We start from the raw sequence: 22,064 nt of genomic DNA, 5'->3' as shown, positions 1-22,064 counted from the left end.
AAATATTTTACTGGTAATTTCAAAGGATACACAGCTGAATAGGATGAAGTGCCTCTTTAGAGTACAGTATACTAACAATTATCTTGTTGGAATTCATAATGAAGTGGTGTTTTAAAAATATTTTAAATTATAAAGAAATTCATTATTATAAAGCTTAATTGAATATTTTTATCTTACTTAGATCAACCCATGTATAAATCAATCTGCCTACCCACTTGTCAATCTACCTACATATATCTAGTTATCTATGAAAGGAGGAAAAATCACCTGAAAAAAGTGTCAAGCAGGGGAATAAGAAATTTATTCAGAATTTGTGGTTCTAAGCATGGTGCAATATTTAAATCCTTTGCTCCTCTAAATCAAGTAGTGTGTCAAGCTCTCACAGAAAATAAAAGTTCAGTTACTGCCAAAATTAGACACAGTTAATTATTAAAAGTGACAACCAACATCTTCAAGTGCCATCCATTATTTAAGAAGGTTTCCAATTGAGGAGTACTTTGATTCTAATAGAAAACTTCTTTGATGTTTGCACATTGCTTCACAGGAAAAGAAACCAATATAACAGTCACAGTAACAATTCCCTTCAGAAAGTAATACTGTGGATAAAAGAGCCAATATCCGGGGCCTTACCCATGGGTAATTGGGGAAATGGAGAAAATATGCCTAGAGTACCACAGTCTCCCTGCGGTCCCTCTGCTGTCTATCCATTGCCTTTCTACTTCCTTGTTCCCCTCCCTTTGCTCTCAACAGTATTCTTGCAACTTCTGTGGTTCTTGGTTTAAACTTTAATTACCACATTAATTAAAATTACACAGAGTTTTACATTGCTGTCAATTGTTTTTCCACGCCTTTATGTTATTTGATCCTACAATGTAAGTACTACCACATTTTTAAGTCATTAGCTAATTTAAAGCCACTGTATTTGAGACCACTTCTTTCTGATTCCAAATAGAATCAGAACTGCTTACATGTGGAATAGATGGATAAAGTGTTCACTTTTAAATGAGGCAGGCAAGGCTTCCATAGCCTGCATTAAGGAACTTTCACCCTTCTGATATATCCAGGTCTGTGATCCATTAGTCCTCACTAAAATATGCTTAGAAACAATCATAATTTTGTACAGAACTTATATGTGGCCTGACAGCTAAGTATCTTAATCCCTCATTTCAAATTAGAACTCCTGATCTAGGAATGTATTTATTTAGTTTTTATCTGCAAGTTAACATTATATGGTCTTTGCTAATTTTAATCAGGTTGTAATACCTATATGGTATATCAACTATGTTGGGTCAAAGACTAGTATCTGAAGCAAATGAAAGGATGGCACCATACCTTGTAGAGATTATTTAAAGGTCTTGGTATGTACCATATTTAAAAATCTAATTGTATTCATTAGTTCTAGTTAGAATTGTGTATCTTCTGTTTTGATCACATTGTGCTAAAAATATTTCTTATATTACCCTTCCAATCCAAACTGGCCAGTCATACAGAGGGCACAAAGTCTAGAGCCAGACTGCCCACATATGAATACTGGCTCTCTAATGGATTAGTTCTGTGACCTTGAGGTAGTTACTCAACCACATTGTGGCACAATTTCCCCATCCATAACATGGGACTACTGTACAATATCTATCTCATAAGAATAATGTGACAATGAAAAAGGTAATGTATGTAAAACACTTTAAACCATACCTGCTATGCAATATTCCCCAAATAAGCATTAGCTTTTATTATGTTTCCCACTTTTATAGGATAACTGTAATAATGTATAATATATTGGTGGTATATGTCATATGAGTGATATATACTAATGTTATAGCTTTTGTTTTAATAAAAGGTTCTGAAAATCAGTATCTGAGCCATAAGAAGGATGTCAAAGGTAGTCATTTCCAGAATTCAGGCAGGATTATACCAGAAATGTCAGTCTTAAGGAAATCACGTTGAGTCAGGAATTGCCATTCTCTAAACTTACAATTGTCCAGTTTATGCTCAACAGTTTCTGTCTTTCCCTTATAACGAGATGTTTAGACTTCATATGTGAGTAAAAAAACTGCATGGCTTCTATCTATGCTCCTTGAACAAATATATCTCCAAGGATCACTAAAATTGTTCATATAGATTTTTTAACACTACCATCAATTTATGAGTTATAATTGGTATAAAATTCTTCTGTATTGGATTTCAATAGTTTGCAAAATTTCTAAAAATATTTGAGATCAACGTAATATTACTCACTCTTTATTTTACCAAGATAGAATTTTTAAAGAAGGATATGAAGCCTGAAATAATAAAGGATAAGTAATTTTTATGCCACAGAGTTAAAAAACTATATGGAAAAGCATTAAAAAAACTACCAAGATATAAACCACAGTAGGAAACAGTTTTATAAGATATGAGATGGTCAAAGGATAATAGTCATAAGATAAAAACTTGCATGTTAATGAAAAAAGACAAAAACAAAAATGAATTACAGACAAACCTATAAATGAGAAATTAAAGAATACATACAAGAAACATATGAAAGGTATTCAATCTTACTAATTATCATGTCCCAACTAAATTATAATGCAGTATCATATCTCAGTAACACTGAAATATTATTTTGTTTTTAAATTATATGTTAACATACCAGAAATCTTCATGTTTACCCTTTCTATAAAGTTATTATTTATTTTTACTACATCCAGACCAAGGTAGTGGAGATGCTTCCGTTGACAGCACATTTAAAGGCATCACGTTCCCCCTCTCCCTCAGATAAGAAACAAGAAAAGTACACCTGTTTTACCACTGCTATTCAACATTGCACTGGATGTTGTACCCAAAACAAAGAAGCAAGAAATAAAAGGTGTCCAAATTGGAAAGGAAGAAATAAAACAATCTCCTTTTTTTTTTTTTTTTTTTTTAGACCTGACCCTAAATACAGTGAATCACAAAGAATCCATCCAAAAACACTAGGGGAGCAGTTGTTAAATAAGCCAGGAGCTGGCTGATCCTGAAACCCAGACTGTGAACTATGGAATTCCTGGTGAGAGAGGAGCATGAAGCAGTAGCCTTAGTAGTTAAAAGAAAGTTTAAAAAGCAGATTATGGTAACATAAATCCACTTGTGATTAGAGGGCAGGGGAAAGAAGGGATGATATAAACACACTGAGGAGAACATTTTATGTAGAGCAACAAGCTTATTTAGCACACTGGAAAATAATGTTGAAAACAAGAAAATCTGGGATGATAAACAAGTGAATTTGGATTTCATTCTGTAAACAGAAAGAGAAAGATTGGGGACATGGGAATACTTCTATTATTAACTTTTGTATTAAAGGTAATGATATATAAACAATACAACCATCTATGAAGTGAGTGGTCATTGAAATATACAAACTGATCAGATCCCAAATGTAAACATTTCTCATTATCCCTTTAGGTAGTAGCCTGCATTATGTGTAGCCCTGTCATATATTTTAAATGCTTCTTTTAACTTTAAATATGTTTGAGGAATTCAACTATTTAAGTTTACGCCAGATGAATTAAGCAAAACATTTTTTTAGAATATTACCTCAATTGTGTAATATTGCCTTTGACTATTATAATATTCCTTGCCTGAAGGATTATATTGTGATTTTTTTTTTACAAATGGTAATGCCTCTATACAAATATGTGTCCATTATGCAGGAGTGTATATCTGTTACCCAGGGTGAAGGACAGGTTGATACAAGCATTTCACAGTTGTGTTTTAGATGAGAACCTAATAATAACCATCTCTGCATAGAGTTCAAAGTGCAAGGAAAGTTAGTTGTGTTAATACCACTGAGCACCCCCATTTTTCTAACCCAAATTAAAATGACAGTTGAAAAATTTTTCTATTTATTGCTTCAACCCAAAATGGCCTTATTTTAGCAAGTCAGACAGAGATCCTCATAAAGTAAGAGAAGAATCATTATACTAATTGGATGCTTATTAAAATCCTCAGATTTAATTACAAATTCCACAGATGTATGGCTATGCATTTTTACTTAAGTGGTGACATGTAAGTGGTTAAAAAGGGGCCACAGGGATAATCTTCCACCGATGCTAGTAATCTCCAAAGGCCTTGTAGGAGAGACTAATTTATCACCAAACTCATTTTTCCTTCCTCTCAGGCACATTTCGTCACTGTCCTTATTAGTAGGTATGGTCATGTGACCATATTCTGGCCAATCAAATGTGGGAAAAAGAGGTACTTACTTCTTGGCCTGGCCCTTAACTATCTCCTAATGCAGTCCTCCTATTGCTCTTTGCCTATTGCCTAGTTAAATGAACACACCTTACAGGTATTAGATAAGGATACTGTAGACAGGAAAAGTATGCTGGATCCTAGCGCAGCTCTGTAGAGCACAGTACAACACCCGCTCCAGTGTAAGAAATAAATATTTATTAAAGTCACTGAAATTATGGGGTTGGTTTTATAGTACTTAGCCTGTCCTGACCAACACAATCCTGCAAAGTACAAGGTGTATCTTTTTTTTTTTTTTAATCACTATTTTCCCTGAATCTAGATGTATACCCTGGATTTAAGGAAATTCTTGAAGTTTAGTTTAAAATTATGGCTAATCGGGGCGCCTGGGTGGCTCAGTTGATTAAGCGTCCGACTTCAGCTCAGGTCATGATCTCACAGCCCATGAGTTTGAGCCCCGCGTCAGGCTCTGTGCTGACAGCTCAGAGCCTGGAGCCTGCTTTGGATTCTGTCTCCCTCTCTCTCTGCCCCTCCCCTGCTCATGTTCTGTCTCTGTCTCAAAAATAAATAAAAACATTAAAACATAAAATAAAATAAAATAAAATAAAATAAAATAAAATAAAATAAAATAAAATAAAATAAAATTATGGCTAATCCTTTAATCTTAAATCTGCTGTTAGTGTGAAGGTGGGATGGACAATTTCTAAGTTTCCTTCCAAAACCTTCTGTGACATTCTACGAGTTTAGAATTCTAATTACTATTATTATTATTATTTTTTGGTGGGAACTCTTCTATGGATGCTTTCTAAGCATATTTTATTTCTTTCTTTAGCATAGATGTCATCCTGCATGTATCAGATATTTATTTAAATTCTATAAACACCCATGCTCAATTTCACAGTTTAATACAGAACAGATTGAACACTAGAATGTAAAAATGAGAAATAAATACTATAACATAATATCCCTTCTTGGGGCTCCTGGGTGGCTCAGTTGCTTAAGTGTCTGACTCTTGATTTTGGTTCAGGTCATGATCTCACAGGTTGTGCTGGCATCTTGGAGCCTGCTGGGATTCTCTCCCTCCTTCTCTCTCTCTGCCCCTCCCCCACTAGTATGCACACTTGTGTGGTCTCTCTCTCTCTCTCTCTCTCAAAATAAATAGAAACATAAACTTTAAAAAAATTAAGTATTTCAAGAAAAACACATGATATCTCTTCCTGCTTAAAAGGTCCACATAAACAAAACCTCTATTACATAATAGAAATAAATATAAACAGAATCAAATCCTGCAGCATGGAAGTTTTATTCCCTTATTTTCAAAATAACAGCTATCAATTTAGAAACTTAAAATCAATTATCAAGCTATCATGCTCAGCAGAATTTTAAAGAACTGAGAAATGAGAACCACACATCAGGTATGATGCTTATATTTCTTATTCCACTCTATTGCATTAACCCTTAAAAAATAGAAAAAATAAAAATAATAATGATCATAAGAAAGTATTCAAATTATTTCACTTTCTCCATACTTTGATAAAAGAAAATCATACTTGATATGGCTATCATAAAATCAAAATTTACTTAATTTCAACTTCAAGTAGAATTTTAGGAAGAATTAGATTTGTAATAGTGTTAGCAAGATATATCCTGTTTTTGCTCTTTTACAGATTTCTATTTCAAAATTCCCCAAAAAACATATGAATATTTTGCTAAGCACCAACTCATATTTTGTATCCATAACACTTTTTTTGTTGCTTCTGTAAGGCTCAATTTTTTTAAAGACATTTAATCTTCAGAGATGGAGTTTTTGAGATAGGAATAGTTTAGCTCACTTTATAACTGCAATGAGAATATTAGTAAAGTTACTAGAGAGGATTAGTAAAAGCAATTCCAGGAAACACTCAGTCATGTATATTAAACGTAATACATGCAGGGGCTCCTGGGTGGCTCAGTCAGCTGAGTGTTTGACTCTTGATTTGGGCTCAGGTCATGATCCTAGAATCCTAGTATCCAGACTCATGTTGGGTTCCATGCTGAGCATGAAGCCTATATGAGATTCTCTCTCTCTCTCTCTCTCTCTCTCTCTCTCTCTGCCCTCTCCCCTGCTCACACATTGTCTCTCTAAAGAAAAAAAAAATAAAATTAACATTAATATATATGTTATGTATGCTAATATATACACATTGTGTGCTAAATGTATGTTAAATTAATGTTAAGGATTTTAAAGTGAATGCCTAAAAAAGGTTCATGTAAAGGAATATTAAGACTCAACACAATCACTTGTAATTTACAGGCATACCTTGTTTTATTGCATTTCACATTACTATGTTTCACAGATAATGAATTTTTCATAAATTGAAGGTTTGTGGCAAACCTGTGTCAGCACCATTTTTTCCAATAGCATTTCCTCATTTTGTGTCTATCACATTTTGGTAATACTCACAATGTTTCAATTTTTTTCATTATTATTATATTTGTTAGGTGATATGTGATCTTTGATTCTCCCATTTAATTGTTTTGACGCATCATAAACCATTCCTGTATAAGACAACAAACTTCATGTATTTTGTGTTCTGAATACTCTACTTACCAGCTGTTCCATCTCTCCTCCTTAGTCCTCTCTCTTCCTTAAGACACAGCAATATTGAAATTAGGCCAATTAATAGTCGTTCAATGGCCTGTAAGTGTTCAAATGAAAGGAAGAGTTGCACAACTCTCACTTTAAATCAAAAGATAGAAATGATGAAGCTTAGTGAGAAAGGAACATCAAAAGTCAAAATAAGCCAAAAGCTACTCCTATTGTGCCAAATAGGTAGCCAAGTTGTGAATGCCAAGGGAAAGTTCTGAGAAAATTAAAAGTGTATCCAGTGAATACATGAATGATAAGAAAGGAAAACAGCCTTATTGCTGATATGTACAAAGTTGTAATGGTCTACACAGAAGATCAAACAGCCACAACATTCCCATAAGCAAAGCCTAATCCAGAGCAAGGCCCCATCTCCCTTGAATTCCATGAAGACTGACAGAGGTGAGGAAGCTGCAGAAGAAAAGTCTGAAGCTAACAGAGGTTGGTTCACAAGGTTTAAGGAAAGACATCATCTCTATAACATAAAAGTGCAAGGTTAAGAGGCAATTGCTGATGTAGAAGCTGCAGCATGTTATCCAGAAGATCTAGCTAAGATAATTAACTAAGGTGACTATACTAAAATGGACATTTTCAAAGTAGACAAACAGCCTTGTATTGGGACAACATGCCATATAGAATTTTCTTATCTAGAAAGGAGAAATCTGGCTTTTAAGCTTCAAAAAAACAGGCTCACTCTCTTACTATTAGCTAATGCAGCTGGTGACTTTAAGTTCAAGCCAATGGTCATTCACCATTCTGAAAATCCTAGGGCCCTTCAGAATTATGCTAAGTTCATTCTGCCTGTCCTCTATAACTGGAACACTAGATGACAGCACATCTGTTTACAACATGGTTTACTATTTGAAGCCCACTGTTGAGACCTAAGGCTCAGAAAAAAAAGATTCATTTCCAAAATATTACTGTTGTTGACAATGTACCTGATAACCCAAGAGATCACACAATGAGATTCATGTTATTTTCATGCTTGCTAACACAACATCCATCTGTAGCCCATGGATCAAGGAATAATTATGATCTTCAAGTCTTACTGAAGAAATGTATTTAATAGAATATAGTGATGGATAGTGATTCCTCTGATGGATCTAGGCAAAGCAAGGTGAAAATCTTCTGGGCAAGATACGCCATGAAGATGTCATTAAGAACATTCATACTTCATAGAAGGGATTGAAATAGCATCATTTTTGAGAGAGAAAGGGTGTGTGTGCGTGTGTGCGTGCAAGTGCGCGTGCACACATGCATGCAAGCATGTGGGAGGGGCAGAGGGAAAGGAGTGACAGAATGTTAAGGAGGCTCCAAGCCTAGTGCAGAGCTGGACATGGGGGCTCAATCTCACAACCATGAGATCATGACCTGAGCCAAAATCAAGAGTAAAATGCTTAACCGACTGAGCCATCCAGACACTCCAAAATAGCATAATTAACAGGAGTTTGGAAGAAGTTGATTCCAACCATCAACTTGGAGGGTTTGACTTGGAAAAGGGATGATTCAGAGGGTTTCAACACTTCAGTAGAGAAAGTAACTGCACATGTGGTGGAAACAGCAAGAGATCTAGAATTAGAAGTGGAGACTGAAGATGTCACTGAATTGCTGCAAGCTCATGATAAAACTTGAGCAGATGAAGAATTGCTTCCTATGGATAAGCGAAGAAAGTGGTTTCTTGAGAGAATCTACTCCTGGTGAAGATGCTGTGAAGACTGTTAAAATGACAGCAAAAGATTTAGAATATTACACGGACTTAGTTGATAAAACAGTAGCCAGGTTTGAGACCACTTACTTCAATTGTGGTGGGAGTTCTAATGTGGTAAAATGGTATAGAGAAATCATTAGTGAAAAGGAAGGTCAATCGATGCAACAAATTCAATTGTTGTCCTGTTTTAAGAAATTGCCACAGACACCTTAACCTCAGCAACTGCTATCCTGATCAGTCAGCAACCATCAACATCAAAGCAAGACCCTCTACCAACAAAAAGATTATGTTTCACTGAAAGCTCAGATGATGGAAATTTTTAGCAATGATGCATTTTTTAGTTAAAGTATATACATTATTTGTTTTAGACATAATGCTATTGCACACTTAAGACTACAGTATAGTAAAAGCACAACCTTTAAGTGTACTGGGAAGCCAAAAATTCATTTGACTCATTTTATTGCAATATTCACTTCATTGCAATGGTCCTGAGCCAAACCCACAATATTCCAAGGTTTGTCTCTATGTGTAAAGGCTAGTCATGCTTAATGAAAGAGTAAATATAACAAACACAACAGAAATATAAAGTATTATAGGGAATACTATGAAAAATTATATGCCAACAAATTGGCAACAAAAACAGATACACTCCTAGAAGTATATAATCTTGTAAAACTTAATCAGAAAGAAATAGAAAATTCAAAAAGACTAGCAGAAAATTGAATCAGTAATCAAAAACTCCCAAACTCATAGGTGAGTTCTACCAAACGTTCAAATAAGAGTTAATACTTGTACTTCTCAAACTATTCAAAAAATAAGAGGAAGGAAAAAGGAAACTTCCAAATTCATTCTACAAGGTTTAGCATCATTACCTGTATACCAAAACCAGACCAAAACAAAAACAAAAAAAAAAAACTATACAAAAAAGAAGAAAAGAAAAAGAAGAAGAAGAAGAAGAAGAAGAAGAAGAAGAAGAAGAAGAAGAAGAAAGAAACCTACAGGCCAACATCCCTGATGAGCACAGATCCAAATATCTTCAGCAAACTATTGGCGAGCCAAATTCAACAATGCATTAAAAGGAGCACTCACCATGATCAAATGGGATTTATTCCAGGGATGAAAGAAAGGTTCAACATTCCTAAATGAATCCATGTTACACATCACATTAAAAAAGGAGAAAGATAAAAATAATATGATTTTTTCGATAGATGTAGAAAAGCATTTGAGAAAATACAACATCTGTTCATGATAAATCTCTCAACAAAATGGGTTATGAAACATACCACACACAATAAAGGCCATATATAAAAAACCCACAGCTAATATCTTAATGGTGATTAACCGAAAGCTTTTTCTCTAAGATCAGGAACAAGGACACACACTCTTGCCACTTTTATTCAACATAGTACCTTTTATTCAATTTTTATTCAACATAGTTCTAGCTGCAGCAATCGGATAAGAAAAATAAAGAAAAATCATCCAAATTCATAAGAAAGAAGTAAAACTGTCACTGTTTGCAGATGACATGTTATGTTCAAAAGTCCCCAAGGACTACACAAAAGAACGAATGAATTCAGTAATGTTGCAGGATACAAAATTAACACACAGAAATCTGTTGTGTTTTTATGCAGTAATGACAAAGTGGAAGAAAGAATCATTAAGAAACTGTCCCACTTTTAATTGCACCAAAAATAATAAAATATCTAAAAGTAAATGTAACCAAGTAGGTGAAAGATCTATACTCTGAAAATTATAAGACACTGTTGAAAGAAATTTAAGATGATACAAACAAATGAAAAGATATATCATGCCCATAGATTAGAAGAATATTGTTAAAATGTTCCATAATATTCAAACCTATTTACAGATTCATTGCAATATCTATCAAAATATTAATAGTATTTTTTCAAGAACTAGAACAAATAACCCCTTATTTTTTTATGGAATCACAAAGACCCTGAAGAGCCAGAGCAATCTTGGAAAACAAACAAACAAACAAACAAAAACAAAAAAAAACCTGATCTCACAATCCCAAATTTAAAGATACACTTCCAAGCTGTAGAAATCAAAATAAGATGGTATTGACACAAAAAACAGACACATAGGTCAATGGAACAGGATGGGAAGCCCAGAAATAAATACACACTTATATATTCAATTAATCTATGACAAAAGAGGCAAGAATATGGGGAAAAGACGGTCTTTTCAATAAATGTTATTAGAAAAAAAATAGCTATTGGAAAAAAGCTATTGGAAAAAAATTTAAATTATAAAAGTGCTTTTAAAAAGATAGTGACAAAGCTTCTTAAGAAATTACATGAAATATCCTTCACCAGGATCAAGAGATCAACATTGAGACACTGATTTAGAAAAGTTTATCAAAAACTTACAAGTTAAATATGATGAAGTCTACCAACGAATAATCAGTTTATTGAAAAAGACAAAAGACGTGACTGGGTTAGTCAACTGAGCAAGATAAAGGCATTCTAGATACAATCAAATGTGTATTAAGAACATCCCTGAACTAAAAGGTAAATTGCCCTCTTTGCAATTATACTTTTGTGGTCCGAATGCATATATTGTTCATAAAGTGTGGCTACTTCAAGGCCAAATCCACTATATTTACAGATATCAAAGGATTTTTTTGAAACCTAGAAGCCACAGATCTCCTTATTTAAGATAAAATCAGTTCACTGTGTGAGCAGGATGTGATACAGAGAAATGTTCTATAATGAGTTACTGCAATGCTCTCATTGTCCAACTCTAGCTATTAAATTTAATGATTTTGCCAGGTCAGATAACTTTTGCCACACACCAAAGATCCTTCTCCCTGTACACTTTCTACTTAGTGGAGATAAATTCAAGTTAGGCTAAGTAAAGAGAACTATATATGGAAATGACATAGTGTCTTCTTTTATTCATTCATTCAACAGATATTTCTAGAATACCTACTATATGCCAGATACTATTCCAGGTGTACTGAATAGGGCAAGGTTACTATTTCCATTAAGATTACAGAGAACTGCACAATGGAAAAATAAACAAAAAACATTTAAATAATGCCAAATAGTTCTGTGAGGGAACCAAATAGTTGTGTAGAGCAACAGCATGCAAAGAGGGGAGTGTAAACTATTAGATGATAAAGCAAGGGAACGCCATATTTGAGCTGAATCTGAATGAAATGAGGAAGTAAACCAGGCAAAGATTGATGGAAAGGGAGATTCCATAAGAGCGATAGGGAGGATCCTGAACTCAGAAACTAATTTGGTTGAGTACCCATTCAGGAAGTCCTTCCACCTGTCAACCCTTAATTGACATGGCTACTAAGGACATTGCTTTTAATATACTTGATAAAATTTACAAGAGGCTTTTACTACTCATTTTAACTATTCTGCTTGATTATCCTTGATCTCTGCTTGATTCTCCTTTCAAGATAAAGTGTTGGTATCAGGTCTAATTTCACAATATCTAAGTACATAATAAATCTAACTGGTCAACAAATAGGCAATGTCTATGAAAGTAGTATTACTGAAAGAACTGTTTGCAATAAATAGATACGTAATTCTTAGCATGCAACCACAAATTAAAAAAATAAAACAAACTTAAGAGACTTTAATTCCTGTTATATGCATTGCTTAATATTTTTTTATATAAGAGGAAATTATTTATAACTGATAGGTAACTGAAATTTTAGCTGCTTTTATTTTTTGTTATTTATTTAATTTAATTTTATTTATTTTCAGAAGAAGGGATACAGCACAAATGGGGATGGGCAGAGAGAGAGGGAGAGACAGAATCCCAAGCAGGCTCCACACTGTCCGCACAGAGCCTGATGTGGAGCTCTATCTCACAAACCATGAGACCATGATCTAAGCTGAAATCAAGAGTCAGATGCTCAACTGACTAAGACACCCAGGTGGCCCTTACCTGTTTTTAATATTCTATGTATAGTGCAAAAAATTCTCTTTAAAATCCAGTATACACACAACAGTATTCCTACTACACTGTTATATAATTCTGAACCATGATTTCAGCTAGGACAAATGAGAGTTATTTTAATTCTATTGCCGTCACAACACCCACAACGTACCCACCACACGATTTTTAGAAATTCAAAGTATGATTACTCCGACAGCATCTTTACTGGTCAGCTGCATATGATCTATGTGAGGTCCCCAGTGACCCCCTTTCAGGTTTTATAGTTATGGCCAGCATATATGGCTATAATAAACTGTCGATGATGTAATATAATCTTTTGTGTTATTAAAAATGTAAATGTTCAATTTGCAAAAATATTATAAGGCAGGAAAGATCCTAATTAGATTTTGCTTCAGACTCTTCACTTCTGATTCAAATGTAATGACAAATAATATGGAATCAAGACAGAATAAATGCTTGATTTTTCTTTGAGCTCCATATAGGACGAGGGTTCTTAAAAGATAAGGAAATAGTTAGAAATACATCTCTGTGGTCACATGTACTTTGATAAACATTACCCTGCAGTGTTTCAGGTCTCAAATTCAAGAGGCCAAGCATTTAAATAAAACAAATGAATCTGTAATGCATCACTTTAGTCAAAACACATGAACTGACTTTGAGAGTTGGAGGCTACATTTTATTAACATAATTTTCAAACAACCTACCATATTGAGAATATGTAACAAAAGCGGGAAAATGAATCACCTGTAGAAATATATTCTTTCATATTTCCTCAGCTGCTAAAAGTTTCAATTCAAAGTTCAATATTCTGCCTATAGGCAACATTTTATTAAGTCTATAATTAGTGATTCTAGTTTTTCCTCAAGGGACATTCCATTTCCAATTTGAAACAACTACTACTGAAGAAAGCTTCTCAATATATCTAAAAACATATTTTTTATTTCAAAATGTTTACAAGTTTTATAAGGTCCCCATAAATGCTTTCTGCTAACACCACAAAGAGCCATGGACATAGGGCAGAAGCTATCACTAAAATATTCTTTTTCACTTATGAAATTCTTGGCCTTAAAGAAATAATAAAGGAATCTAAATTTTGCAAGACATTAATGATAATAAGCGACATCTCTAAAACCCCACAGAATCGACTGGAAAGAGCATCTCTTGACCATGAAAGTCATTTAAAGGAGCAATTAAGTTATGGTCTGAAGTCTGATGTTCTGTCACAAATTTATAATGTCTGGGTTCAACCTGTACTTTTAGCAATGTGGGAATATTATAAAGAAGGTGAGATGCACATTGTTGCTTTGAAACAGAAATAAATTTGGAGTGCCTGGGCAGCTCAGTCAGTTAAGTGTCTGACTATGCCTCAGGTCATGGTCTCATGGTGTGTGAGTTCGAGCCCTGCATCAAGCTCTGTGGTATCAGCACAGAGTCAGCTTCAGATCCTCTGTCACACCATCTCTCTGCCCCTCCCCTGTTCACATTCTCTCTCTCTAAAGCAAACATTTAAAAAAAATAAATTTAAAAAATAACAGATTCTCAGTTTTGTGGTTTCACAGTCACGTTTGTGGTGTATATTTTTTTCCACAGTATCCCAGAAACAAAATCTAGTAGTTCAGTGTAATCAGTAGTTAAATCCAAACAACATCACATCACAAATAATTATGGACTAACACTTACTAGACATTTAAAAAAATAATGCACACAAATAAAAGAAAAAATAATACATTTTACTTTGTTCTTAACCACACTCACTAATAGTATATATGTGCAACATTTTAAATATTGAATCTGATTAGACATCACCACCCTTATACCCTTTCCACATAAATATTCCCATGGTATTTGCTTTTTTTCCCAAGAATGACTAAAAACTCAACTTCTCAAAACTAACATTATCAAAAGGAATTATTGTGTCTAATATTAAATCTGTGAACTACCTGGATGTAGTAGCTCATGTGATGTCTAAATTATTCCAGAATTGTTTATAATAGCTTAATCATTCCATTTGTCTTCCTTCAATTTCCAGTTCATTTTATCTTAGTCCATTAGTTGTATAAATATAGACTAACTGTCCTTTGTCTTCAATATTAAAGCTGTCATATAGCTTAAGATCATTTTTGTCTCTTTCCAAACTAAATGACCCTATTTCCCTTTAATCTTCACTCACAGGTTCCACTTTTCATTCTTTTTTTATTATTTTTTAACGTTTATTTATTTTTGAGACAGAGAGAGACAGAGCATGAACAGGGGAGGGGCAGAGAGAGAGGAAGACACAGAATCTGAAACAGGCTGCAGGCTCTGAGTGGTCAGCACAGAGCCCAACACGGGGCTCGAACTCACGGACCGTGAGATCATGACCTGAGCCGAAGTCAGATGCTTAACCGACCAAGCCACCCAGGCGCCCCACCACTTTTCATTCTTTTAATTATTTCTGTTTTTTTTTTCTTTCTTTAGACTATCTTCAATATCACTGAATATCTTCAAGCAATTGATCCTCAAAGAGAATCCATTAGATATAACAGTAAAATTACAGAATGCAGCTTTATGAGATTAAATGAGGAATTAGATATGGAAGACTTCTGTAAGCCAATAAGATGTTTTACCATTTGCACAGATTATAAATATGAAAAATTCCTATGTTAAGATATTTTGTTTAGAATGTAAGCATATGGGAAATTTTTGGAGGATCTCCTATTAGGAGTATAGTTATGAAAACTCTTGTTTTGTAAATATCAACGATAAAAATATAGTATAGTAAATTTAAAAATATACCAATAAGACATTCTTGTTGGCTTTTTGCAAAAGTGACCTTAACTATCTAATACATTTCTTACAGACTCACTTTAGATTCATAAAAAAAAAAAAAAAAAAAAAAAAAAAAACACCAAGTGGCACTCTTCTTTATACTTCGGGCATGTTTCTCAGGAAATCTTATATTGGTTTTCTAACTACAGTATATTTATTCCTCAGGAAAAAAGAAAAAAAAACTGCTTTTAAAATATATTTAGGAGTCAAATTTCCAACTTACTCTAAAGCACAGAAATGGAGTTTTTTTTATCAATGAATATGTAGATTGTGAAGCATCAACTAACATTCCAATATTAACAGTGCAAAGATCAAAGACAGCAAACTTTGTTTGATATATAAATGTGATCAACATTTTAGGAAGCAACTGTATAACAAGGGTAGAATCAGAAAACCAGGAGACTGCAAGCCAGATAGTATGGAACTATAACATAGACTTAGAAAGCAAAGTTTGTTTCCACTAGATTAAAAATATTCCTATTTAAATTAAATAGTAAATTTGTATGCATTAGAACTTTGCCCAAAAAAACTTCATGTCTGGGGAAGTATTACCATATTAGCTGTTCAAACATAAGGAATTCTTGGGGTGTCTGGGTGGCTCAGTTGGTTAAGCCTCCAATTCTTGGTTTCAGCTTAGGTAATTATCTCATAGTTCATGAGACCAAGCCCTACATTGGGCTCTGGGCTGACAGGGTGGAGCCTGCTTGGGATTCTCTCTCTCCTAGCTCTCTGCCCCTGCCACACTCTCATTCTCTCTCTCTCTCTCTCTCTCTCTCTCTCTCTCTCTCTCTCAATAAATAAATTAATTAACATTAAAAAAAAAACAAGGAATTGTTTGTTTTTTTAATTTTTTTAAAAAAATTTTTAATCTTTATTTATTTTTGAGAGAGAGACTGGTTGTGAGCAGGGGAGGAGCAGAGAAAGAGGGAGACACAGAATCCAAAGCAGTCTCCAGGCCCTGAGCTGTCAGCACAGAGCCCGATGTGGGGCTCGAACTCATGAACCGTGAGATCATGACCTGAGCTGAAGTCAGACGCTCAACCGACTGAGTCATTTAGGCGCCCCAAAGCAAGGCATTCTTTAAAATACATCCCATTACTAATAACCCCCAAACGCTACTTCCAGGTTGGAAATTTGCAAGCCACAATGCCCAGCCCTCAGGGTATTTGTTCTTCGCTTCCTATAAACTTCTTTTTAAGACTCTTTCTCTTTCTGATAGGACCTGTGTGGCCCATAGCAATTTCAAGTTTATGATCAGAATTTATCACCTACCTACCACCCTTTGAAATGAACATATATTTCTAACTATTATAAATATTTGAGAATTGGAATACCTGAACTCTTGTGGAAAAACAAGATGGTATTTGTAGCTGGCATACAACATACTTCCTACTCCTTTCTCTTATATACATTCATAGTGCATTTCCTTTATATGGTGCCATATTGATTTTCCCCCTCAATAGGGTAAAAAAAAAAAAATCAAAATCCTTCATCCAATCATGTTTAATACTATCTCACTGATTATCTACTTCTTGATGTCACAAAATAAAAAGACCGAGAAGTTAGATTATAAATAGATGATAAATCAGATAGAGGATATGAGTCCTCCATCATTCCATTCTAAACATCCTTAACCCTATGCAGTGCTTACTATGTGTGTCAGTGCATGCATATATATATATATATATATATATATATATATATATAATAATATATATATAATATATATATTACATATATATATTATATATATAATATTTTGATATATATAGTTGAGATTGATATATACTTGAGTTTGATAATTAGTTGAGATTATGTATATGTATGTATATACATAAATACATGTGTATGTATCATACATATATATACATACATAATCTCATAGGGTCTCATATACAAACCCTCATAGGGTTATGTGGGAATTAGTTGAAATTTTGCATATATATATATATATATATATACACACACACATATATACATGATACATACATATATATATACATATATGTATATATATATATGAATAAGTTGAAAATTTGATGAGAAATGGGATAATTACTGTGGTAGATAGAACAATGACCCCAAAAATGTTCACATCCTAATACCTGGAGCCTGTGAATATGTTACCTCATGTGATAAAAGGAACTTTGCAGATATGGTTAAGAACTTTGGGGTAGGAAGATTATCCTGTATTCTCCAGGCAGGGTCTTTAGAAAAACGAAGTAGAAGAGGAGTTTAGAATAATGTGATGCGAAAGGTATCATCTGCCATTGCTGGCTTTGGAGATGGACAAAGGGGCCTATAAGCCAAGGAATATGGGCAGCTTCTAGAAACTTATAAACATTATAATCAATTATTGTGTAATTGAAAACACTTTTATTTTCAACATACATATATAATATATATACATAATATATACATACACATACATATAGATACATGTATATAGGTGTATGTTTGGGTGTGTGTGTATATATATACATGTATGTGTGTGTGTGTATATGTATATATATACATATATATATATATGCATATATATACATATACACACACACCCACACACACACAATGTCAACTAATTCCTACATAACCCTATGAGGGTTTGTATATGAGACCCTATGAGATATATATATATATATATATATATATATATATATATATATATATACACACACATATATACACACACATATATATATGATACATACACATATTGGAATTAGTTGTGTATATATATATTATATATATAATACATATATACATATACATATGTATGTATATGTATATAATATATATACATACATAATCTCAACTAATTCCCACATTAACCTATGAGGTATATACTTAAAATAACTATTTCACCATGGACATGGATGTTTAAAGAATTATCTGATCTGCTTGAAATGAAGTAAAGGTGTAACTGGAATTTCACATTAGATTGTTCTGACCTCAAGAAAGAAAGATATTAAATGTAATTTTTATATTCTGAGGCTATCTTAAACTTACAGTCTGTGTTAAACTTCAAAGAATTTTAAAATCTATAACACACAGATATGTTCTCTAAATTGGTGTTCTTATATAAACATGGCTTGTGCATGCTTATTTTTCAATATTTCAGTTGTTTTAAACTTTAGGTTTCAATTTATGAAGCGGAAACCTTGGCAACATTGTTATTCCCAATAGCATGAATATTATCATTAAAAACCATTGCAGAAATTTTAAAAGATAAAGTCATTTTGCTTTTGAATTTGTTTTCTATTAATATGATAATTTCTAACTTCATAGAAAGCCAGCTTTCCACAGTCCTTACAAAGTCAATCCAATTTAAAGTTAAAACTACAAATAAAAATAGTTCAATCAATAATCAATACACAGAAATGTTATGCCTAAGAGAGTCCTTACTGAGTGACTTTTATCAGAGTACAGCTGGATCTTGAAATAAAAAAATAAAATAAAATAAAAGGAATTTCTGTCTGTTCATGTGTACTCCTATGGCAAAGCAGATAACTTATAGATAAAACTAAATTTCACTGTGGTTTGATTATAAATTTGGGATTTCAGATATTCCCCCAAACTTGATAAAAACATTCATAGTACATGCATAGGCGTACTTATATAAATCACCGTTTTCCTGAATCTGAAATTTTTAGAGTTGGTAGTTTTGCCTCTGCATAATAAAAATTGCTTTCCTTAGTTTTAACTAATCAAATCCAGTCATTCTAGTAACAGAAATCTATGTAAAAGCATTTGTTTTAAATGCACATTTAGCTTGGACATAGACATGTATTTGGAGGCCCAGTATATATATATATGTGTGTATATATATATATATATATATATATACATATATATATATATATATATACACAGTATATAACATATAATGATGCATATATTTAATGTGGAAGATAGAGTTGTTCCCAAACATAGCTGTTCCAAGAGAAAACCTGAATATATTTCACTGGTAGAATTACTCTTGTACCCTCTTGAGAGCTTGTAATACACAAGTGCACTTGGGAGCGATTGGGTCTTGGCTTGAGCATGAGAGTGGCATTGAGAATAGATTGCTGCTGCTAGCTCTTAGTGTGAAGGGGAAGAGACTGCTGTGTAGATAAAGCAAGGGTTATTTTTCCTACTGTAGAGCTCTGTCCCTTTATTCACTATAGATCACCTAGCCCAAGTGAATAGATTTCCCACTAGGTATATTATCTTGAAGGAAGACTCTTTTCCTGATTGTACTTTGATGGGATATGCAAGCTAGTGTTTATGGCCCTCCCCATCCCCCTGCCAAATGAGCCTCATTGCTTAGTCAGAATAAGCATCCTTGCCAAGCCCCAAGTCCCATGATGGCATTAAGAAGAAATAGTAAGACAGAAAAGGGGGAAGGCAAACACTGGCTGACTGTGGAACACTGAACATTCTTCTCCCATTGCCAAGTTCATGGTTTAGTATTTGCAGCTTCAGAGTCTGGTCAGCTGTATTGCATGATCAGGTTTATTTACGTTTTTTTCCACAGGCATATTTGACAGATAAAAAAGCCTCTTGCTCTTGGGTTTCCTAGGCCCCTTCAAATCCTATGTTTCTCAGTTCGTCAATTTTGATGATTCCAACTCTGAGACCAACAGATGAGTTCTCTATTCAAACTGGACATGACTCAGTTTCATGCACACTTTTTCCTTGCCAAACGTGTACAACTTCTGAGGGTAGGCATTTCTGAGAACTCGTAAAAACAATGTTCACTATAAGCCTCTACTACAAATACTAGTTAATCTGAGTTTGAGTGTCCCTGAGTGATTTTACCACATCCTGCCACAATCAAGAAAATTTTCTTTTGGGTAGAGCAAAGGACAATCGATACAAAAGGATGTTAATCCTCCAGTGTTTGTCCAGAGTGAAATTCAGATCAACTTGCTAAAATTCTGTTACACTAAACCCTGCTATATCTTCCAGAAAAGACCTAAAGTCCTTTTGCAGTATTGTGAGTTTAATGGATAAACAAATATGCGAACACTGATGACAGAAACTGGAATAGAAGTGAGATACTGAGTAAAAGATAGTAGTCTACCATATCCTTGTGTTCTTTTTAAAAATTTTTTTTAAGTTTATTTATTTTTGGGACAGAGAGAGACAGAGCATGAATGGGGGAGGGTCAGAGAGAGAAGGAGACACAGAATCTGAAACAGGCTCCAGGCTCCGAGCTGTCAGCACAGAGCCCAACTCGGGGCTCGAACTCACGGACCGCGAGATCATGACCTGAGCCGAAGTCGGCCGCTCAACCAACTGAGCCACCCAGGCGCCCCGACCTTGTGTTCTTTTTAAAAAGTATTTATTTATTTATGAAAGAGACAGACAGAGTGTGAGCAGGGGAGGGGCAGAAAGGGAGGGAGACACAGAATCCAAAACAGGCTCTAGGCTCTGAGCTGTCCTCACAGAGCCAGACACAGAGCTCGAACTGACAAACCATAAGATCATGACCTGAGCTGAAGTCAGTTGCTTAACCAATTGAGCCACCCAGGTGACCCATATCCTTGTGTTCTAATTTCCCTGAAATACACATGTGTGTCAGGATTGATATCTCCGTCCATCACCTCAATCACCATCAAAACCCTATGTGGTATGTACTAATAACCCGATTTCACAGATGACAAATGGATGCCTAAAATCAAGTAAGCAGCAGAACTGGTATATGAACTCAAGTATCCCTGACCTCCAAAGCATACATTTCTTTCAAACACAGGCAACATGTTGTGTACTTACTATAATAGCTATTAAAGTTGTATCTGATGGGCTAGTTCTATGCAATGCAAGATCTGGGCTAGTAGGACAGAGTGTGGCCTATAAATGAAGAGTGAAATTAAATGTTTTTGTTTTGTTTTGTTTTGTCTTTTGTCCAACTGGATATTGCAAGGTCCTAGTTACTCAAAGGTACTGGAGTATCAAGTGGACTAGTCTTGGAGTTAAATGCTATGGTGCTCTGCATGTCTGGATAGAGAGGGAATAAAACAGCAAATGTTAGTTCAAGTTAAGTGCTTAACTTTGCTCTATTCATCCCAAAACTTTAGAAATTTTAATTATATGGATAGATAATAATAGCATTCTTGGACTGGTAAATCTATTTTGATTTAACATTTTCTTGCACACTGTCATACCTTTAACTTGTTTCATTCCATTTCTCAGTGGGGTTATGGGCTAAATTGTGCTCCTCTCCCTTCATATGTTAAAGGCCTAACTCTGGTAATTTCAGAACGTGACTATTTGGAGACAGGATCTGTAAAGAAGTGATTAAGTTAAAATGAGGTTGTAAGGAAGGGGCCTAATCTAATCTGACTGGTATCTTTACAAAGATTGGAACACACAGAGAGACACCAGGGTTTCCTGTGCATAGAGAAGCCTAGGTGAAGAGGCAGCAAGACAGTAACCATTTCATCTACATGCCAAGGACAGAAGCCTCAGAGGAACCCACCCTGCCAGCGCCTTGATCTTGAACTCTTAGACTCCAGAACTGTTAAAACATAAATGTCTGTGGTTCAAGCTACACACTATGTGGCATTTTGTTATGGAAGCCCTAGCAAACTAACACAAGGAGAAAAGACAGATTCTTCATACTGGATTCTGTATGGGAATTTTGATATGCAGGCTTTTGCATAAAACTTCAAATCTAGGTAGTTTGAGTAAACATGGGCACAAATGGATCACTTTCATCTCTAATTAAATTTGTTCTCATGCTTAGCCCACTTTAAAATGGTAAGCAGGTTGTATTCATTAACATAAAAA

General features: G+C 34.2%; 1 protein-coding gene and 1 long non-coding RNA gene across 5 annotated transcripts in view; one reads left to right on the top strand and one right to left on the bottom strand.

The window, feature by feature from the left end:
- Positions 1-22,064, bottom strand: part of NKAIN2 (sodium/potassium transporting ATPase interacting 2) — a 980,716-nt gene that overhangs the window by 607,694 nt on the left and 350,958 nt on the right. The window lies entirely within an intron of this gene.
- LOC122220354 overlaps positions 1-22,064 on the top strand; it is a 75,420-nt gene that overhangs the window by 21,708 nt on the left and 31,648 nt on the right. The window contains exons 3-4 of one of the 2 annotated variants that reach the window (XR_006202815.1): positions 2,906-3,025; positions 14,940-15,066. This is a non-coding gene — a long non-coding RNA (uncharacterized LOC122220354). The remainder of the gene's footprint in view (positions 1-2,905; positions 3,026-14,939; positions 15,067-22,064) is intronic. The other variant, XR_006202814.1, reaches the window with a different exon arrangement.

Source organism: Panthera leo, chromosome B2, assembly GCF_018350215.1.
Source record: "Panthera leo isolate Ple1 chromosome B2, P.leo_Ple1_pat1.1, whole genome shotgun sequence".
NCBI classification, from domain to species: Eukaryota; Metazoa; Chordata; class Mammalia; order Carnivora; family Felidae; genus Panthera; species Panthera leo.
The sequence above is the reverse complement of the archived record's forward strand: the minus strand, read 5'-3'. Positions and strand labels throughout refer to the sequence as shown.